This window comes from Pteropus medius, unplaced genomic scaffold (genome assembly GCF_902729225.1).
Source record: "Pteropus medius unplaced genomic scaffold, Ma_sr-lr_union100, whole genome shotgun sequence".
NCBI classification, from domain to species: Eukaryota; Metazoa; Chordata; class Mammalia; order Chiroptera; family Pteropodidae; genus Pteropus; species Pteropus medius.
In genome coordinates this window covers 16,863,615-16,878,850 of record NW_024352787.1, presented here as the reverse complement: position 1 = coordinate 16,878,850, position 15,236 = coordinate 16,863,615, and positions in this window count along the sequence as shown.

The following is a 15,236-nucleotide window of genomic DNA, read 5'->3' as shown; positions in this document are numbered from 1 at the left end:
AAAGGGAGAGAGGGAGAGAGAGAGAGAGAGAGGGAGAGAGAGAACGATTGGCCCTAAGTGAGTGAGTAAATGGGAGAGGGAGGGAGTTTGTCTTGTGAGTAAAAGCTGTGATTAGGAAGGGGAGGGACAGCCCGTTTTCTGACAGGCTGCTTTCCTTCTGCTCACTGCTCCCTCACACACACCTCTCTTCAAATATCACCCACCGTTCTCTGGAGTTCTACTTTCCTTTCTAAAAGAAATCATTCTAATTTTGTTCTACTGGTTTTTATTGTTGTTGTCGTTGTTGTTGTTTGCTTTTGCCCAGTCCCCTTGCTTCACCTTCTTCCTCTTTTGGAGGGGAAAGAAAACCCCAAGTAAATGCACTGTCTAAATCAGCAGGGATGACTTGATTGAAATGGTCTGCCCCTCTACCCGCTCCCCCAGCCACAGTCCTAGTTGTCTCAAAGCCCACCTGCCTGTAAGGTGGGGCTTGGGGTCCTGGAGGACTGGAAACTAGTTTGGAAGGATGGGTAGAGAGGCCAGAGGCCCACTGTGCTGCTAGGGCCAGTCAATTTTTCTGGTCTGAGGAAATCCTGGATATCTTTGTTTCCCCATTCATTCATATTTAAATGTTTAGAGTAGTAATCACCGTCTGGCAATCTTAGGGGAGGGCAACAGAACTTTTGTCTGGGGTCATATGGCATACTCTACTTTTCCCAGCTATAAAATGCCGGTGGGCACTGAAAGATCCGCAGGCAGGCGGGCGAGGCGGGCGGGCAAGGCAGGCAGGCAGGCAGGCAAGGCAGGCAGGCAGGCAGGCAGGCAGGCAGGCAGCATTTTACATGCTCTTGTCATATGCAGTGCTTTCCCCTCTCCTTAGCCACCAGCCCCTCCTGCCCTGCACACACTCACACTGACAAATTATAGCCTACCACCACTTGCCCTGACTTTATAGATAAAATGCAAAATTTAATTGCCCTTTCCCACATCATTTTACATAAATAGTGAGCTCTTATGACTTGAATAACTGGCCCTATGGGAAAAAGAATCTCTAAAATATATTGGCAAATTATTTTCTCTGTCATGTGGTAGTTTTTCAGACCATCCCCACCCCATCCTGGACCAGTGTGTTCATGGACTGGCCCCTTGACGGCTTCTTTTTCTCTCAAAGAAACAGCACAGAAGAAATCATCATGGATTTCAGTGTTCACAGAAAAAGAAAAATGTGAATTTCTAAACAATGCCACTGAGTTGTTTTATTCTCCTCCCTACCCCCCACCCAACCCCTTTTTTTCATTTTCTGTCTTATTGCTTTTATCTTGCAGAAGTATCTTTAAGAGGTCCATCTGTTAAAGCTTTCCTTCCCTCTGGGTTTCTTTCCCACACATAAGCCCTCTCAGTTTCTGTAGATACAGTCAGCTTATATCTGACACCTAGTGTGTTCAGAACATTATAGTCAAGCAATACAGTTTGGGGGGGAAAGTCAATAAATGTCATTAGTATAAGCATAAGACCTGAGGGCAGGGGAGGAAAGTGAGAAACTTATGACCCTAAGTTAAAATTACAGTTTGCACAGGTAACAATGCTTTTCTAAATTGGATATACTGTCCCCCTTTCCCAAAACAACTTCTTGCAAGACTTTCTGTGTTATAAGCTATCTATCAGCTTTGGGGTTTCACCTCCAGGAACACCAATTACTCTGCTATTATTGTTAAGACTTTGTCAGCATTCACTAAAAAGTCTCATTTTTTTAATGGGGGGTGGTGAAGGGGGACATGTGCATTATAAATGTATAATATAATATCTTTGAAATATAATACTTAACATAATCTAGCTATTTGGCGTCACATATACAGTACCCAAAGCATTTTGTAATCCAATTAAGTTTTACAAGAGAGTCTGAAATAGAACTAAAAGTTTAATGACTCTGAACAACTCAAGAGTCCTAATAGTAGTACTTAGATAAGTGCAACTTATCAGTATGTGGATTCTCTCTGTGTCCCCTAAATTTATGTGTGAGTTCCCTAAATGTACTATTGTAAATGCAACTCAAAAAATAGCTTTCTTTTGGCATATGTACTTTATATATGTGCTGAACTGGTTGTATAAACACAATCTATTTTTACATGCTCTACTATTAAAAGCTCTATTTACCTGCCTGAATAATATGAAAAGGTACAAATCACAATGTGCATGAAAATACCAATAAGTTGTAAAATTCCTTCTAACCATTCTGACTATAGCTCACAAGTAAGAGTTAAAAAAGCATTACCTTTCCGGTGCTCTCTCTTTCACCAGCAGCCTCTTGTGTCGTGTGGTAAGAGCTGTACAAGTTCCTCTTCATGGAATTGGCACTGTGAAGTTTTATACTGTACTACTTACTTGTACACTCACGCTTTGGTACCACTCAAACAGAGGAGGGCTGGGGCTTTGTTTAGGATTGGTTAGAATCAGCATGACATCAGCAGATGACTGGTTTTTCCAGTGTGAGACATATTTCATAATCATTATCTAATGGAAAGCCTTTCCTAGCTGCTGTGACACTACTGGGTGATCACTGAGCCAGTTAAACCTCTGACTAACTAGACTACTTTTTAGAAAAATACTAGAATCGAGCAGCTATATCTCATCGAGTGTCCAACTTCCAACTTTTCTTTTACTATTTGCACACACACTTCTCATTATATTCAGGTTCAGTTTTATGTCTTCACATAAAACATCTGTTACTTCATGAAGTTGCTTCTATTTGCAAAGTATTTTATTGTTTCTTACAGGCATGAAATTCACAGTGCTCTTTATAGGTATTCTAATTTTACTTAAAATAAGATATTTCAGTGAGAAAAAATAGGAAAATATGTATACCTATATGATGATGGTCTCCCCTCGCCAGACTTCCTCTATTATTTTACATCTTGAAATTGAATGCCTGCTTCATAAATCATTTATCACCAACAACTTTGAAAATAGTCATTCTCTGCAAGTGAACATTGTAAGTATCTTTCCCAGGTCTTCAGAATCCTAATCTAATAGGAAAAAAGATTCTCATCCATCATTCTTCTTTATCAGAACTTCGAGTCCTATGATTTCTAAATTCTTACAAACATGACATGAAATTAATGAACAGACGTGAACATTCCTTCAAATAGGGGTTAAGTTCGTCAGGGTTTTCTTTGTGCGTGGGGAGGGGAGTGTTAGTAGGTCTGGGAAATAACACAGGAGGAAGGACTCTTCAGACAAGAATAGAGGAGAAGGGTAGTTTGGAGGAGTACAACTGAAGCATAAGCTGGGTCCTCATGACAAGTTGAATAAAATGTGCAAAACTGGGAGCTAATGAAAGCCATATGACCAGATATGTTGTTTTGTGTCCAGGATTTAACATGCATAAAATAAACTTTTCACTGTGCCCACATGCAAAATATAGAGGCTCTGGCCTCCTGATCTATATTTTAAGCAGGTTCCTTTAGGACACCAGAAATTTTTCTGTATAAGGGGATCTGCCGTGGCTGAACACAGAAAATGTGTGGATACCAAACTGTATATGGGGGTAGAGAGTATTCTAAGAACTGTATATGCAGAAACGAAGTAGAAAATTAAAGCATTAAATTGTAAAGGAACAGAAGGAATCTGAGAAGGAAAGATGGAAACAGGATCAGTGTTGGCTAACACCACACCTGATCATCAGTTTAGACTTGGATAGACTCAATCTCTTTATAAGAAAGGAACCTCCCCACCCAATTTGATGAGCCCCTTGAGGACAAAAGCAATGGCTCTCAGGGCATCTAAACTCACCTCTTCCCACATGCATGAATCCTGGTGTTCTGGAAATACCACCATGTTCACGAGTTTGAGGGCACACAATGAACCCGAATGAGACCCAAGCCCCACTGTTTACTAACCATGTACCCTCAGGCCTCAGTGTTCTCATCTATAAAGTGGGATCCATTTCTGAGTTGCCTTTCTAAACATGTGTCACAGTTATCTACAGATACCTGACTAGAGGAGCCACCCTGCTTGTGTGACTCAGACCGGGTGTGCCATCAGATGCCCACCTGCCAGGTCAGCCCACCAGCTGTGATGTAATTCACCACCTGAATCCCCAGCCTCTCAACTCTTTGGAAATTAAGGTAGGGGTGGTAGAGGAAGCTGACTTCTGTCGAATATTCTGGACTGGGAGTGATCTTTCCCCTTCCAAACTCCAGGGTCCAGGGAAAGCTGGTTAGCCCAGCTCCCGACAAGCATCTCCTCTCCCTTCCTCCGTTTGGTTTCTCTTTCACTTCCTGCCCCCTCCCCCAGCAGCTCCTCACCCCCGGCCCTGCGGCCGGCTGCTAGACTGCTACCGTACCTTGAGCAACACCTGCTGGCAGCTCCCGGAGATCACGCCAGAACGCGGCCGCCAAGCCGTGCGGAGCGGCCGCCTCTATTTTTACCCAGAGCACCAACAGGGCAACTTCTTTCCAGAGCTGCTTTTGATCTCTCCCCCCGACACACACACACGCACACACCCCACCCCCCGCCTTTTGGCAGCTAAAGAATTTAGAGGGGGTGGGAGGGGGGGGGAATCCATGTTCAGTGAGTGCATCTGGGAATCTCTGAACCGGCCCTTAGTGCCAGGGCTGAAAGCACAGCCAATGTCAGGCACCAGGATGGGAACCTGCGGGCCGGCTGCAGAGCGGACAGAGGTGCGACAGAGGTATTGACGCCCCTATCCCATGGTGGAGTTGGGTCCTACCAGCTACTGCGCTAGCACAGTGGCCCGGTGCCACCGCATTTTCCACCTAGTGCAGGCGGCCTGATTGGCCACTTCACAAAGCGCCCGACTCCTAGCTGGAGCATTTACAGGGCTCTGTTCTTGCCTAGAGGAGCTGCCCCAGGAGAACCCAGCGAAGCAGCTTGCTGCGACAAGGCTCAGGAAAGGAAGCTGTGGTACCTTATTTTACTGTAATTGCAAAATGCACGACGTGCCAGAGATTTATATTTAGAAGTTGTATGTTTCTACTTTTATGTAAATGGAGCAATTAGGGCCTGTCTTGCTGCTGCTAACTCCAGGGCTTGTGCCTTGCTGGGGAGCTGGTGTTTTCAATCACAATTAGTGAGCCGATCAAAAACAAAGTTCCTTTAAGGATAAGAGCTCAGTGATGCAACCAGGGGAGAGACCAGCATCTCTGTGCCTCCCTGTGGCCCGTGGTGACATACACCTTAGGGTGTGGCTAACCTAAAGTGGTGTTTACCCATGGCAACAGCTGGCCCCATACGAAGTTGGCATAGAGCAAGAAGCAAGAATGTTCATTTTTCTTCTCAAGCAAACCGTATGTCCTTCGGCTTCCATCCATGCTATTAATTGGTCTCTTTGCTCACTAGTCCTGGAATAAGGAGACAGCCCTAGAAAAAGGAACTGTTTTTCATGGCTCTGTTATTTTAGCTGTAGCTCATGCATTGCTGTTATTCAGTGAAAAATACATGCCAGGGGACGTGAACACCCCTAGCAGGTGACTGGGAAGTTGTCATCTGATTCAGCTGAAATGGCATGAAGCTGGGAGTTCAGAGTATGGACTAAGCTGCTGACAACTCAGGGTGTTTTAATTCCTTCCTTTGAAAAATCTGTTTCCAAAAAAGCATGATTTCTGGTTCATCCTGTCTGGAAACTGAACATAAAACGTGACTATGGAGAGAAATCAAAAGGACTCGAGGTGTTCACAACAGCTGATGTGTTATTCTGGGCTCAAGGCAGGAAAGCCTTGCCTAGTTGGGGAGCAGTGACTTCCTTGAGATACAGCTCAGAATCCAGAAAACGTGGGCAGGATCAGAGTGATATTTACTGCAGCAAGATTTCCGGAGTCAACTCAAACAGTTTAGGTTGAATATGGGCTGGCAAATTCTGCCTGTTTCCTGGACAGCCAGAGCCTGCCTATCACTTGGGCTGTACATTAGGTAGACATAGTTGGGACAAAGAACCGTCAGCATTTCATATTCAAAATTGAACTGGGAAGCTGTTTGCTTTTAAGTTAAATCAATGAATGGAGCTAAACACACACACACGCACACACACGCACACAAAGATGCATTAAAATTCCTCCAGAATTCATATGAAAACAAAAGTCAGAAATAGTTAATCCAAAATTGTCTTCCTAAATTTCACATTTCTCTGAAAATTACCAGAATATCCCACAAGACCTTGTACTATGTATAAGTGCAGTGTGTTCAAAGAATTTGGAAATGCCTTATCTGAACAGGGGGAATCCAGGTGCTAGGAAAAAAATGACTAGGGAAATTTAAAGGGGGAAAAAAAAAACGGTAAATAAACTATTATCCTTCAGTCTAGAGCGGTGGTTCTCAACAGGGGTGACTTTGCTTCCCAGGAGACATTTGGCAATGTCTGAAGACATTTTTGCTTGGCATAACAAAATGGGGAGGTGCTACTGGTAGCTAGTGGGTAGAGGCCAGGGATGCTGCTAAACATCCTACAATGCACAGGACAGCCAGCATAACAGAAAAATTATCAGGCCAAATGTTGTTTGTTTCACAGTTGAGAAACCCTGCTTTAGAGTTATAATTTTAAAGTTTCATCTAATTCTCTTCCCATCCATGCTCCAAGGGGCCTTGGCAACTATGTAAAGTATTAATAATTCTAATGATTCTGCCTCCTCCTGTGTCTTGTGCTTCCTGATTAGTGGAGGCCCACACCACACAGCAGACACTGACACAGTAAGAATACCTCTTCAACAATGTTACTGTTGTCCCAACCAGCTTTCCAGTGTAGCCTCAGTACATTTCCTGTTGGCTTTGTGTTCTAACCAAAAGCAGAATCTTGGTGACCAGCAAAAAAATGAGATGAGCTAGCCCATACCCAAGTTGTTAGGAGGCAACAAACTCATGGAAAAGAGTAAGTGGATGAGGAATAAGTTATTCATTTTAGCAATTCAGTATAAGGTAAATCCATGCGATAGAGAATTCTCTAAAGTAAAATTCACAAAAGAGAGATTACCATGTCTTTCTCTCAGAGCAAGCCAATATAATGTAGCTTGATTTTATTTGTTTAATACAATAGGTGAAATGACACACTATCGATATCCAGAGATAAAACAGAGTGCATTGCTAAATCCTAGTGCATCTTCCAAGCAAGATTTTATTCTCCAAACTTCCTCTTTCAAAGGAAGTGGTATGACTATTGAAAGAAGGCCATGCCCCTTTAGATGTTGCTTTCCTGTGAGTACTGGCTGACTATTATGAAGGGCCCACATCACGAAAAATAGTAATAATAACCAATGAATGTTGGTGAAACACACAAAAGGGGTTGCCTGGATCAAACTTGGTTATTACACGTGAAATGCCATCCTCTGCATGATGAGGTCAACTTCTTTGACTCATCACTTAGTTTCTGAGTGACCTGGATCATTCAGAAGGAGGAGGTCGGTCAGAAACTGTTATAAAATGAAGAGAGCCATGAGAGGAATGTCTTAGACTCTGACGCCATCTCATTGACTCCAACATGTGAATCAGTCTCCTCAGGTAAATGGTCATTTTGGAACCAAAGGCCTCAGTCAACTTCCAAATGATTCAGAAATGCCGGGATTTCTTCCCAAGAAGTAACTATTTAGTACTTGTGAAAATTTTAATATATAGAGAGAAATAATCATTTCTAACCTCCATAGGAAAACATATATTGCAGAAAAGACAGCACTAACTCAAATTAATAATTACACCCTCTAAGTCCTTCCTGATCAACATGTATTTTAAAATTGATTATCATAGCTAAGTTCTAATTCAATCAGGAAACATCTGCAATAGCAGTTGATTGTCCTATTGCTTTAGAAGATTAAGAGAAGTACTCACAAAAGAACATATAACAGCTGTTGTAATCATTTTTCTCACCTGGATTCCCTTGGGTAATAAGTGCCATGTTACTGACTTGAGGACATATAGGTTTAGCATCTAGATTCCACTGGACTTAGATACAGGGGCAGAAATCCAGATTCGCCTATCCACACAGTTGTCCCACAACCTGTTCCCAAATTATAGCTTCAGAAGGGAAAGCAGAATAAGCTGGGGGCAGTCGTGTGTGTGTGTGTGTGTGTGTGTGTGTGTGTGTGTGTGATTTATCAGTAAGTTGTTGTCTTCCTCATGAACTGATCGAAAGAGTCCAAAGATTCCGGCCTCTTGGAGCCCTCTGAGGTGCTTTCAGGCTACACCACGGTACACCATTGTTCCAGGACCTGTGTACTCTCACATACACTGAGAGCATGCTCTGGCAGTGGCTCATCTCGGTTAGTAAGTATTTCCCGGTGCTGCACTCTAATTTTAGGAAGGTCAAGCTTGCAAAGGTAAAATAGCAAGCAGGACTTCTCTTAGTTTTTATCAGCTTGGAAAAGCAAACTAATTAAACATAATATTCTGAGTGTTTAACTGGAGCTACTGTATTCTACAACTAGTCTTGAACTTGTAAAAAAATAACTTATGGCCACAGTCTCTATTCTTAATACTCACTGAGTTCCTCTTTAAAGATGAGATAGAATGATAAATGAAGAGCCATTCTATTAGAAGGAAAAAAGTTTCAGAAAACCTCCCTCCCAAAGGCCAGGGGTTAATTCGTGATGACTTAATGAACAGGGGCAGAAATCTAATCATGTAATTTTGGCCAATTCCAACATCATTTAACTATGAAATGAGAATAATTAAAATGGTTCTCCCTGTAGAAAAGAGTTCACCCATTAAGTTCTTCAAATTTCAGGGAGCTTTTGTTTTATTAGATGCTGTTAGCTTCATGTTAGTCACAGGGGGAAAAAAATGCCCACATACACACGCACGACTAAATGTAGTCAGTTTGCTCAGCTGCTGCTGACGTCACTGCTGCCCACTAGGAGTGAGTTACTGTAATAATCCTCCTTTTATTAATCATAGGCTGGAGGAAGCAGAAAGTGGGTGACATCATTAGGCAAAGGACTGGCTAACTCATACTACAATTTACTCAGTTTTATTATAACATTTCTCAAGTGTCATATGAAAGCGATTACCATTTCACACTTTCCCCCTCTGAGCAATCATCTCTAAACTTCAATCCAAATTCTCATAGAAAACCTTAGTTTTCAGATGGAGGCATATAAAGGCCAAATCTCACCAACAGTCCTTGTCCCAAGAGGCAAGTCTTCCTCAAAACAGCTTCTTCCTGGACTTGAGATGGAGGCAGTTTCTAGAACCACAGCATCCCAAATGACTCTTGGTTTACTCTGGCCCTGGTGGCATTTGACTGGAGAGGACAGCCCATCATGAAGAGAACCCAAATAATCTGGGTGGACACAGCTTCATGGTTACCAAGGGTACAGGCTCTGCACCCCAGGAATCTGAAATGTGAGAAAGTCTATTTAAAGATGTACTTAAAGGTGGTAGTTAAGTGTGTGGGTCCTGCAGCTGGACTGCCCAGGTTCAAATTCAGCATTCACCGCTTTTATATATCTGGTAAATAGCTGAAAAAATAGCATCTCCATAATGTATATATATCAGGAAAAAAAGTTTTACCACAGGCTGAGCTTATAGTTCATCCTCTTAAACCAGCATCTTGTAGCCCTTGCAGAAGCAATTTTATAGATGTCTTCACTCATCCCTTTATTTGCAGTCCCATCCTTAAGGTATGTTAAGGAGTCAAAATAAAGCTGCTTACTTAAGCATGTGTGAGAGACAGAATGTCAGACCAAAAGAGAAGTCTGGGGCTTTGTAATATTTAGATAGTGATGAAACTGGCTCAGCTAAGGCAGAGTGCAGTAATTACACAGGATAATTTATTACTTGGGTTCACGTTCGCTCAGTAGTGAATTATAAGCACTTTACTAGGTGAGTGGTTGGCTCTCAAAAATCATCAGCTGGTGCAAGAAGGAACTACCAGACCAGGTTATATGAAGTAATATTTAAATACAATACATAACAACTTTAAGATCTCCAAATTGAAAGCATCCTTTAGACAGCAAAGGAAGCCATGATTTCTGCTGCCCCCTAACTGATACCATGAAGAATAGCATGTAATTTTTAAGAAGCAAAGTAGGGGTTCAGGTAGAGTCTGGTTGCTAGGTTAGATTGTAGGTATGAATTTGTCTACTTCCATGAATCTGTCTCTGGACAGTAAGACACAGCCACTGAATGGAATCATATTTTGCCTCACTTTTCTTCAATGAAGAGGGAGGTATTCCCGATTTCTAGCAGCTGCCTGGGTGAAACCAGGGCAAAAGGATGACAGAGCACAAGTCATCGGGCAAAAGGATGACAGAGCACTGCCACACTTTAAGAGTGTGACCAGAGGAAATTCTTAAAGGGACATTTAAGACTGTATATCCAACTTCTATACAAATTTCTGGGAGACCTAGAAATGGAATGACCACCAGAGAAAGTGAGACATCATTATATGGTGAGTATTTTAAATGGCCCAATTAGTCCTTGAAAATATTAATGACTGGATATAATCTATCAAATAGATGTGCCTTGATTTTTAAACCAGTCTATTATTATTGTACATTGAAGTTGTTTAAAAAATTTTGCAATTATAAATAGTATTGCACACATATTTTTATATTTTTAGTGCATCTCCAATTATTTCCTTAAGATAAAGTCCTAAAAGTTGAATTATTGGATTTAAGAATTTGTACATATTTAAGGTCTTCATATATATTGCCAAATTGCCCTCTGGAAAGTTTTTGCCTATTTACATTATAACCAATAGTGATGGGGCTTGGCTCTTTCCCCATGTTCTGGCCTGAATGTTATCATAGATTTTCCCCAAGTAAAAATGTGGCATATGGTTTAACTAATATTTTTAAATTATTAGCTAAGATAAAACATTTTATTATCCATTTACACTTTATTTTGATTATCTGCTTATATTCTTTGCCCATTGTTTAAGTATTTTATTTATAAAATTATACTTATATAGTTTTATATTTTAAATAAAATTTCATTACATACAATTTACATTATATTTATATTGAAATATATTATTAATGAGAACTTCTTATATTAAAAAAGCCCTAACCTATTGTCTGCCAGATATTATTTTAAATTGTTCCCCATTTGTTCTTTTCCATTTAATTTTGTTTATAAGGTTTCTAAACAAAGAAAGTTTGCATTTTCATGTAGACTAAACTAGGAATATTTATTTATCTTTATGCTGAGGCTTCTTCTCCATCAAGAAATCAAAAAGATACTCACCAACTTTTTCCTCTAAATATTTTTTGTCATTTTATTCTTTATTCCAAAATGTCTGGAATATATTTTGACATACAGAACAAGAAAAAACTGTAACTTTTAAAAGTTGTTTCCAAAGATTTAATTAGCATTATTTATCAATTTCTCCTTTTGGAATGCCATTTTTATCACTGACTAATGTGTACAAATATAAGCATTATACTTCATTCCATTTATCTGTTATCTATTGCTGAGCTTTCTATTCTATTTCATTTATATTTTTTCTGTTTTTAATATTGATCTTTTAACATATATTTTTAATAAAAAATGTTTATGCTATAAATTACATTCCAGAACTTATTTATCTTATAACTGAAAGTTTGCACCTTTTCACCACCTTCACCCATTTCACCCACCCCCACTCCCTGCCTCTGCCAAACAACCTGTTCTGTGTATCTATGTCTATTTTTTTTAGAGTCTACATATAAGTGAAATCATATGACATTTGTCTTACTCTGTCTGATATTTCACTTAACATAGTGCCCTCAAGTTCCATGCATGTTGTTGCTCATAGCATAATTTCCTTTTTAATATCTGAATAATATTCCATTGTATATACACAACAGATTAATAATTTTTTATGCACTCATCATCAGTCAATATACATTTAGGTTGTTTTCATGTCTTGACTATTGTAAATAGCATTGCAATGAACACGAAAATGCAGATACCTTTTTCCAGATATACATCCAGAAGTAGAATTGTTGGATTAAATGGTAGTTTTATTTTTAATTTTTTGAAGAACTTCCATACTATTTTCCATAGTGACTGCACCAGTTTACATTCCTACCAAAAGGGCACAAAGGTTCCCTTTTCTCCACATCCTCGACAATACTCGTTATCTCCCGTCTTTTTGTTAATAGCCATCCTAACAGGTGTGAGGTGATATCTCATTGTGGTTTTGATTTGCATTTCTCTGGTAATTAGTGATGTCGAACACCTTTACATATACCTGTTTGTATATCTTCTTCAGAAAAATGTCTATTCAGTTCCTCTGCCCATTTTCAAATCGGATCTCGTTCTTGTTATTGAGCTGTATGAGTTTTACATATTTTGGATGTTAAGCCCTTATCAGATATATGATTTGCAAATATTTTTCCCATTCTATAAGTTGCCTTTTCATTTTGTTGATGGTTTCCTTTAGTGCACAGAGCTTTTTAATTTGATGCAGTCCTACTTGTTTATTTTAGTTTTTGTTGCCTTTGCTTATGTTGTCAAATCAAAAAAATTATTGTCATGGAGCTTATCCTGTATGTTTACTTCTAGGAGTTTTACAGTTTCAGGTCTTATGTTCAAGTCTTTAATCTATTTTTAGCTGATTTTTGTATATGGTATAAGATAGAAATTCAGTTTAATTCTTTTGCATGTGGCTGTCCAGTTTTCCCAATAACATTTAATGAAAAGTCTGTCCTTTCCTGATTGTATAATCTTGCTTCTTTGTTGTAAATTAATTGACTATACATGCATGGGTTTATTTCTAGGCTCTCTAATCTGTTCCACGGATCTATGTATCTGTTTTTGTGCTAACGTTATACTATTTGATTACTATAGCTCCATAATATAGTTTTATTAAATAATTTTTTATTTTTTATTACAGTTGACATACAATATTATGTTAGTTTCAGGTGTGCAACACAATCATTAGACATTTATATAACTTACAAAGTGATTGCCCTGATAAATCTTGAAACCATCTGACACTACCTATAGTTATTACAACATTTTTATATGACTGTATTCTCTATACTGTACTTTATATCCATATGACTATTGTGCAACTACAAATTTATACTCCTTAATCCTCTCCTTTTTTTCACCCATGTCCCTAACCCCTACTTCCATCTGGCAACCGTCAAATTGTTCTCTGTATCTATGAGTTTGTTTCTTTTTATTCATTTATTTTGTTCTTTAGATTCCACTTATCAATGAAATCATATGGCATTTGTCTTTCTCTGTCTGACATTCCACTCAGCAAAATACCTTCTATGTCAATCCTTGTTGTTCCAGATGACAAGGTTTCATTCATTTTTTTAAATTTTATTTTATGTTTCAAGTATACAGTATATTGGTTAGACATTTTTATAGTTTATAAAATGATTCCCCTAATTGCTCTTTCTCTCTTTTGACTCTCCACCTAGCCTATACATTAATGCTAACTGCATTCCCCATGCTGTGTTCCCTATCCCTGTGACCATCTGTCAACTACTAATTTGTACTTCTTTTTTTATGGCTGAGTAATATTTCATTGCATATGTGTTCATATTCATTCATCCAGGTTGCCTCCATATCTTGGCTATTGTAAATAATGCTGCAATGAACATGTGGGACACATGACTCTTTAAGGTAATGTTTTGGGTTTCTTCTGATAAATAATCCAGAAGTGGTATTACTGAGTCCTTATCTGTCTCTTGCTATAGCCTTTGTTTTAAAGTCTGTTTTGTCTGGTATAAGTATTACTATCCATTTTCATGAAATATTTTTCTATCCTTTTACTTTCAGTCTAAGTGTATCTTTCAATCTGAAGTGAGTCTCTTATAGGCAGCATATGTAAAAGAATTGTTTTCTTATGTCTTTGATTGGAGCATTTAATCTATTTACATTTAAGATAATTGTTGATATATATGTAGTTACTGCCATATTATTATCTATATTTTAAATCTTTTTTCTTTTTCTTCTTAAAGAAGCCTCTTTAACATTTCTTATAATATATAGCATTTATAGATTGTTATATGATATATAATATTATATATTACATATATTTTTATAAATATAACATTTCTTATACTGGTTTGATAGTGATGAACTCTTTTAGGATTTTCTTGTCTGGGAAACTCTTTATCTGTCCTTCGATTCTAAATGATAGCTTTGCTGAGTAGAGTAATCTTGGTTGTAGGTGCTTGCTTTTCATCACTTTGAATATTTCCTGCCAATCCCTTCTGGCCTGCAAAGGTTCCATTGAGAAATAAGCTGACAGACTTATGGAAGCACCCTTGTAGGTAACTAATTGTTTTTCTCTTACTGCTTTTAAAATTCTCTTTTGTGTCTTGGTGTGAACCTCTTCGGGTTCATCTTGTTTGAGACTCGCTGTACCTCCTGGGCTGATGTGTCTGTTTTCTTCACTAGATTAAGGAAGTTTTCTGTCATTTTTTTGAATAGTTTTTCAATTCCTTGTTCTCTCTCTTCCCCTATGATGCAACTGTTGATTTGTTTGTTGTTGTCTCAGAGGCCCCTTAAACTATCTTCGTATTTCTGGATTTTTTTTTTCTTTTTGCTGTTGATTTGGTGTTTTCTGCTACCTTATCTTCCAAATCGCTAATTTGAGCATCTGTTTCATCTAATCTACTGTTGGTTCTCTCTACTGTAGTCTTCATTTCTAAATTTTTTTAATGTTTTCTAACTCCATTTTTATGTCTCATATCTCTTTGTTGAAGTTCTCACTGAGATCATTGAGCAACCTTATAACCAATGTTTTGAACTCTGCATCGGGTAGATTGCTTATCTCCATTTCGTTTAGTTCTTTTTCTGGAGTTTTCTTCTGTTCTTTCACTTGGGACATGTTTCTTTGTCTCCTCATTTTGGCTGCTTCATTGTGTTTGTTTCTATGTATTAGGTAGAGCTGCTATGTCTCCACATCTTGGTAGAGTGGGCTGATGTAGTAGGTATCCTGTAAGGCCCAGGGCACAGTCTCCTTGGTCACCTTAGACTGTTTTACTTCTTCCTTTCCAATTTAGATGCCATTTATTTCTTTTTCTTGCCTAATTACCCTGGCTAGAATTCCACTTATGTCAAATAAAAGTGGTGAGGACGAGCATTCTTGTCTTGTTCCTGACGTTGGAGGAAAACTTTTAGCTTTTCACCGTAAATCTGATGTTAGCTGTGGGTATGTCATATATGGTCTTTATTATGTTGAGGTAATTCCCTCCATACCTAGTATGCTGAGAATTTTCAGTATGAATGGATGTTGAATTTTATCAAATACTTTTTCTGCATCTATTAAGATAGTTCATGTAATTTTCATCCTTTGTTTTTTTAAA